Source organism: Mustela nigripes, chromosome 1, assembly GCF_022355385.1.
Source record: "Mustela nigripes isolate SB6536 chromosome 1, MUSNIG.SB6536, whole genome shotgun sequence".
NCBI classification, from domain to species: Eukaryota; Metazoa; Chordata; class Mammalia; order Carnivora; family Mustelidae; genus Mustela; species Mustela nigripes.
The window spans coordinates 196,496,585-196,504,549 of record NC_081557.1 but is presented as its reverse complement, the minus strand read 5'-3'; the positions used below and the strand labels follow the sequence as shown (position 1 = coordinate 196,504,549).

At 36.1% G+C, this 7,965-nt stretch overlaps 1 pseudogene; it reads right to left on the bottom strand.

Moving 5' to 3' along the window:
- Positions 1-5,500: 5,500 nt before the first annotated feature.
- Positions 5,501-7,126, bottom strand: LOC132029018 (trifunctional enzyme subunit beta, mitochondrial-like; annotated as a pseudogene).
- Between the last annotated feature and the right edge of the window lie 839 nt (positions 7,127-7,965).

Below are 7,965 nucleotides of genomic sequence, written 5' to 3'. Positions count from 1 at the left end.
TAATAAAGCTGTTATACGGATCCATGTGCAGGCTTTTGTGTGGACACAGTAACTTTTCTAATCTTGCAGGTGAATGCCAGGGGGTGTGATTACTGGATCACGTAGTTAAGAGTAAACCTCCAAACCATCTTTCCAAGTAGCTGCACAACTTTGCATTGCCACTAGCAATGAATTAGAGTTCATGTTGCTCCATGTTCTCACCAGTATTTGGTGTTCAGTGTTCTGCATTTTGTCATCTAATAGGTTTGTAGTGGTATCTCATTTTAATTTTCATTTCCTTGATGACTTTATATGGATCATCTTTCCTAAACTCTCTTGCCATCTGCATACATTTTTAGGGAGTATATGTTAAACCCTTTGACCTATTTTATAATGAGGTTGTCTGTTGAATTACTGTTGAGTGTTCTTTGTGTGTTTGGGGTAATAGTCTTTTATCAGATGGTTTTTAAAAACATTTGCTCCCATTCTACAGCTTTGTCTTCTTGTTCTCTTGACATGATCTCTTACAGAGCAGAAGTTTGTTAAGTTTAATGATGTACAGTTTATCAGTTACGTTTTTCACAGATTAAGCCACATCTAAAAAGTTATCAACATACCCAAGGTAAACTAACTTTTCTCTTATGTTATCCTATACTTAGATATGTGATGTGTTTTGAGTTAATTTTTGTGAAGGGTATAAGGTCTGTTTCTAGATTCTCTCTCTCTCTCCTTTCTTTTTTTTTTGCATATGGATGTCCGGTTGTTCCAGTGCCATTTGTTGAAGAGATGATGTTTGCTCCATAGAAATGCCTTTGTTCTTTTATAAAAAATCAATCAACTATATTATGTGGGTCTCCTTCTGTGCTCTCTATTTTATTCCAATGATCAATTTCCTGTTCTTTTTTCCCACCAATTTCATGCTTCTTTAAGTACTGCAGATTATAGAAAGCCTTGAAGTCAGATAGTGTCATTCTTTAACTTTGTTCTTCAATATGTTATTGGCTATTCTGAGTCTTTGACTCCCCATATGAACTTTAGAATTAGTTTGTTCATATCCACAAAATTACTGCTGAGATTTTTGACTGGGATTGAATTGAAACTATAGATCATGACGGGAAGAGTGAACATACTGACAATATGGAGTCTTCCTGTACAAAACATGAACCATCTCTGCATTTATTTAGTTTTTCTTATATATTGTTCACCAGCGCTTTATAGTTTTCCTCATATAGATCTTATACAAATTCTGTTAGACTTATAGCTACTTCATTTTTTGAATGAAATGTAAATGGCATTGTGTTTTTATTTTCAAATTATACTCATTCAACTACCTGTTCTAACTGGTAGTTAAACAACTGATAGATAGGAAAGTAATTGCCTTTTGTATAGTAAGGTATACTCTCCAACATTATTATAATCACTTCTTAGTTTTAGGAATTTTTTGCCAATTATTTCAGCTTTTTTTTACCAGATTACATGTACTCTACAAAAATAATCTCATTTTTTCCTTTCTAATCTATATATCCTGTATTTCCTTTTCCTGTTTTACTGAATTAGCTAAAACTTCCAGAATAAGATTTTAAAAGAAAGGTGAAAGGAGACCTCCTTACCTTGTTCTGACCTTAGTGGTACGTTTTTGAATTTCTCATTAAGTATGATGTTAGCTGCAGTGTTTTGTTTTTTTTTTAAGATTTTATTTACTTATTTGTCAGAGATATAGAGGGAGTACAGGCAGGCAGAGTGGCAGGCAGAGGCAGAAGGAGAAGCAGGCTCTCTGTGGAGCAAGGATCCCGATGTGGGATTCCATCTCAGGATCCTGGGATCATGACCTGAGCTGAAGGCAGCTGCTTAACGGACCCAGGCATCCCAGCTGCAGTGTTTTTGTAGATACTCCTTAATAAGCTGAGGATGTTTGGCTCTATTTCTAGTTTACTGAGTATTTTTTGTTGTTGTTATTGTTGTTTTGTTTTGTTTTTAAATAAATGGTGGTTGAATTTTAGCAAATACTTCTTCTGCGTCTATTGATACAATCATGTGATTTTGCTTTTTTGGCTCACTGACGGATTGAATTAATTGGCTTTTGAATTTGTAAATCTGCCTTGCATACCTAGGATAAATCCCACTTGGTTGTGGTATATAATTATTTTTATACATTGTTAGATCCAACTTGCTAATATTTTGTTGAGGTGTCTTGATCATAAGAGATATTGGTCTGTAGTTCTCTTGTAGTAACTTTGTTGGGTTTTGTTATAGGTGATGCTGGTCACAAAGAAGGATTTAGGAAGTATTCCTTTTACTTCCATCCTCCAAAAAACATTGTATAGAATTGATATGACTTGTTCCTTAAGTTTATTTTAAAGATTTTATTTATTTATTTGAGACACAGAGAGCACAAGCAAAGGAAGCAGCAGGCAGAGGAAGAGGGAGAAACAGGCTGCCTGCTGAGCAGGGAGCCCAGTGTAGGCCTTGATCCCAGGATCCTGGGATCATGACTTGAGTTTCAGGCTCACGTTTAACCTACTGAGTCACACAGGTGCCCCACTCCTTGAGTTTTTGGTGTAATTCATCAGTGAAACCATGTGGGCCTGGTGCATCCATTTTAGAAGGTTGTTAAATATTAATTCAATTTCTTCAATAGATATAGGGCTATTCAGATCATCTATTTTTCTTGTGTGAATTTTGGAAAATTATATCTCTTTAATGGGATTGGCCAAAGGTGCCTGTATGGCTGAGTTGGTTAATTTTCTGCCTCCGGCTCAGATCATGATCCTGGAGTCCCAGGACCAAGTCCCACATGAGGCTCTTTACTCAGGGGGGAGTCTGTTTCTCCCTCTGACCCTCTCCCCTGTCATGATCACTATCTTTCTCAAATAAATAAATAAAATCTTTAAAAAAAAATAAAGACATTGGCTCATTCATCTAGGTTACCAAACTTCTAGATGTAGTGTTGTTCATAGTATCCCTTTATTATACTTTAAATGTTTATGGGGTCTGTAGTGATGTCCCTTCTTTCTTTCTGATATTTACAATTTGTGTGCTTCCTTTTTCTTTTAGCCTGGCTAAAGACTTATCAATTTATTTTATTTTTCAAAGAAACAGTTTTTGGGTTTGTTAATTTAATCTACTGATTTCCTGTTTTAAATTCTATTAATTTCTTCTCTAATTATTAGCATTTATTTTCTTCTTCCCTATACACACTGCTGTAGCTGCATCCCACAAGCTAAATAAGTAAAGCTGATAAATTCTTTATTCATTTTCATTTAAAAAAATAAACTTTTTAAAATTTTGCTTGAGATTTCTTCTTTGAGCTATATATTAAAGGGACACTTGGCTGATATTGCAGGTTCAGTTCCAGATCACTGCAATAAAGCAAATCTCACAACAAAGTGAGTCAAATGAAGTTTTTAGTTTCCCAGTGCATATAAAAGCTGTGTTTATGCCATATTATAATCTATTAATTGTGCAATAACAGTATATCTTAAAAAGTACATACGTTAATTAAAAATTTTTTTGCTAAAAAGTGCTAACTCTCTGAGCATTCAATGAGTCATAATCACTGATAACAGATCATCATAACAAATATAATAATAATGAAAATGTTTAAAATACTGTAAAAATTATGAAAATTGGATAGAGAGACATGTAGTAAGCAAATGGTGTTGTAAAAATAACACCCATAGACTTGCTTGATGGAGAGTTGTCACACACCTTCATTTTGTAAAAAAATGCATTATCTATGAAGTTCAATAAAATAAAGCAGAATAAAATGATGTATGTCTATATTTAGAAGTGTGCTAGTTAGTCTCCACATTTTGTGGGATTTTCCTGTTATCTATTATTGGTTTCTATTTTAATTCCATTTGATCTGAGAGTAGATGTGGTAGGATTTATTTTCTTTTAAATTTTAAATTTGTGTTTTATGGACAAAAATGTAGTTGACACTGATCAATGTGAAGCTTGAAAAGAATGTTTATAATGATGTTGTAGGATTTAGTCTATAGATGTCAATTACAATCAGCTGATTAATGGTACTGTGATCAACTATGCCCTTACTAATATTCTAGGTGCTGGATCTGTCCCTTTCTGAGAGAGGGTTCTGGAAGTCTCCAGCTATAATAGTGGATTCATCTATTTTTCTTTGTAGTTCTATAAGTTTTTGCTTCCCACAGTTTGATGCTCTCTTGTTAGACATATACACATTAAGAATTGTTATGTCTTCTTGGGGAATTGACCTCTTTTTAATTACATAATGTCCTTTAACTGTAACAAATTTATCTTTGAAATCTGCTGTCTGAAATTAATGTACCTATTTCGGCTTTCTTTTGCTATGTATTAGCATAGTATATTTTCTCCATCCACTTACTTTTAATTTATATGCCTCTTTATATTTAAAATATTTTTCTTTTTGGCATAATGCAATTGGGTTCTTTTTTTTATTATTATTCACTCTAAGAATCTTTCCCATTTAAATGGTGGATTTGGACTATTGTTTTGCAGTGATTATTGATATATTTGGGCTCATATCTACCATACTTGTTATCGTTTTTTTATTTGATGCTCATATTGTTTCTATTATTATCTTCCACTCTTTTTCTCCCTTTTGTAGTTTTAAATAAGCATTTTATAGAATTCCGTTTTTTCTCATTTCTTGGAATATAGCACATATTTTTTGTGTTTGCCTGAGGATTTGCAATAAATAATTTACAGTTAATTTAAGTCCACTTTCAAATGACAGTATACCACTTCACCAGTAGTGTGAGTATGCTATTATAAAATAAACCTAATTCTTTCTTCTTGTTCTTTGGATCATTGCTATCATTCTTTTCACTTATAAAAAAAGCATATAAAGCACATATGGCATATATATAAGCATACACACTGGAATACATTATTGGTGTTATTATTTTGAAAAATTTATCTGTTGAATCAATTAAGCATAAGAAAAATGTTTTTATTTTATTCTCATTCATTCCTTTTTGGATGCTCTTCCTTTATGTAGATCTGGGTTTCTGACCTATATTATTTTCATTGTCTCTAAAAAATATTTTTAGAGTCAATACCTCTCCACATTGTTCAGATTCTGAATTATCTTTCCATAATTAAGTTAATTTATGTACACTGGCTTGTATTTCACAGAAAAGAATCTATCTTTAGGTTACATATAGGAATGGATATAATTTGCAAATGTTACGAAGATAGTTCTAAATCTCAGCTAACCTCTCCCACAAATTGCAAATACTCACTTACTCTTCAATGAAAATAAAGACCAAAACCAAATGTTTAGGCCTATCACTGTTTGAGATTCTGGTAGCTAAGTAATCCCTGAAAGAGCAGTAAGCCATGATTATTGGAAAGCTCAGAACACTAGCCAGCCTTAACTGCAAAACATTTAATAGAGGGCCACAAATTTTGTTTTCCTAAGAAGATCTAGAATTTATAGGTATCATTTGGTAATGCATTGAAATGGCATTACCTAGTATGAGTGTTGCACAGAAACTCAAGGTCACCTCTTCCTGAGCCATTATTTTGCATAAGCTTTCACTATCATAGCATGGTCCTGCTCTCCAGTTTTATAGGCAGTCACTAAGGAATACTAGCCTCTTTCCTTCTGTAATCTGTTGGCATGTCCATGACCATCCTGCAGCCAGTGTCTCCAAATAGGTATTTCAGGGACAGCCATACACCCCAATTGTTAAACTTCTTTAAAGTAGGCAATCCAATCTTGTTTTTTCTAACCATGTATTTTTGTGCAAACACATTAGAATCCATGGCTTTCAAGTTAGCCAAAATCTGACCTGAGAAAACTTGCAGAAATTCAAAAGCATCAATATCAGTTAATCCTGCCTTCTCTAGAACGTCTGGAATAGCATATGTTGTTTGAATAAAAGTTGATCTTTTAGATCCTGAGATACTTACACAAAATCCCTAAAAAATGACCTCCATTTATAACCCATGGCCAGAGCTTTTTCATCTGCCATAATCAACACTGCTGATTCACCATCGGTCAGGAAAAAAGAGTTTGCAGCTGTCGTTATACCACAGGGCTTGATGAATACAGGTTTTTGTTTGGCCATCTGCTCCAGGCAGAAAGGATGAGCATAATTATCTTCGGTAACTATATCTTTTCTTGGTACTTTTTAGAATACAACATGGGAAAGGAGTCCTTCGCCCTGTGTTTTTAGGGTCAGGCTGTGGAAACAAAGTACATACTTAGAAAAAGCCAAGGCAGTGACCAGTTGGTATGCAGAGTGCCCATCGTCTCACCAGAGGGTGCTCAAGTGGTGAGAAATTCAATCTGAATTTAGAGGTTAAAGACAGTGACTGACCCAGAGTCTTGGCCTTACTGAGATCAAGAATCATTTTCCTCACCTTGCTTGAATGAGGAATAGAGATGTCCAACTCTACACTACCTCCCACAACTGCATCACACTGGCCAGAAACAATCAAGCCAACATCTATGGCCCTGGCTTGGTTGACAGAGATGCAAACTAATATGAGCAGGAGTCTTGTCAGAGAAGCCAGCTCCGAGGGCAGCCTCTCTACCACATTGCTTGTTTTCACTTCTTGTATAATTGTGCCAATATAATCAACAACTTGGTTTGGAACACTGGTATGATGCATCAAACCCAAAAGTGCTCTTCTAGCCTAATCATGCCTGGTAGCAAAGGAGTGCAAACAAAATCCACCCATGGTATTCTTTATACGTATTGGGGTTTGACTAAAGTTGTCTTGGATGTGGATGCCTGGGGCAGCTCACAGCTGGGAAGAACAGCTCAGAGTTCCTGAAGAAAATGTTACGGCTTTTTTTTTTTTAAGTAGGAAAAATTTTAAATGGGTAAGTCAAGATGGAAGTAATATTGAAATCCTCTCATGTTAGTTTCCGCCATCCAGGCTCCTGCTGGGATAAAGGTCCAGAGCCCAGTGACAGGACTCAAAAGGACCAAGAGCCTATTGGCCTAAAAAGGACACCTCCCACCCGCCAGAGTCTTCTAGGGTTCCGGGTCTTTGAGGGCTGCCCTTTGACTGCCTGTCTAAAAACTTCAGCATCCCTCCACAGGCTTCCTTCCTTCCACTGGAGAAAGAGTCCTTTAGGCCGCCTTACACAGAAAGGAGGAGCAGGATGAAGAGGTCCGCGACCACTTGGCATCAGGGGTTTTAGTCAGGAAGTGCTCCAGAGCCTGGCTGTACTGTGCGCCCGGAGAAAAACCCTCTCTGGGCAGCCTCAACTTGAGGCGTTTGAACTTCCGTGCTCTTTGGGTGGAACTAGTCAGCTTCTTCAGTGTCTCAAGGATGGTCCTCTGCTCTGGAGAGGGCGGCTGAGGGCACCCCAGAGTCCTGGGTAGAAGGCCTGTGGAGACCCAGGGGGCCCCCAAACCATGCCCCTTGTGTAAATAACTGGTTAACGTTTCTTGCCAGACCAATCTCCTGGCCACTATTGCTGTCAGCTTTTGTTTGTGTGAGCAAGTGTTTATTTCTCCTTCACCTTTGAAGGATAATTCCATAGGGTACAGAATTCTAGCTTGGTAGGTGTTTTTTTTTTGTTTGTTTTGTTTTGTTTTTTTCCTCCTTTAAACATTTAAAAATTTCACTCTATTCTGTTCTTGCATGGTTTTTGAGAGGTTGGATGTAATTTCCATCTTTGTTCCCCTTTAGGTGAGGTGCTTTTTTGTTTTCTAGGACTTCATTCAGGATTTTCTGTAGTTTGAAAATGATGTGCCTGGGTATAGGTGTTTTGTTTGTCTGTTTTTGTTTTTGGCATTTATCCTAATTGATTTTCTCTGAGACTCTAGATCTGTGGGTTGGTATCCAACATTAATATGGGGAGATTCTCAGTCATTCCTGTTTCTTCTTTTCTTTTTTTCCTAAAGTTTTAGTTAGCAAGTTTCCTGGAGTATTTAAAAATGGTTCCTGCCTTCCTCTATTCCCCCCAAAGAAGACCCAGATAATTTTTCTCTGGTATTTACTGTGAAAGCCTGATAGACTTCA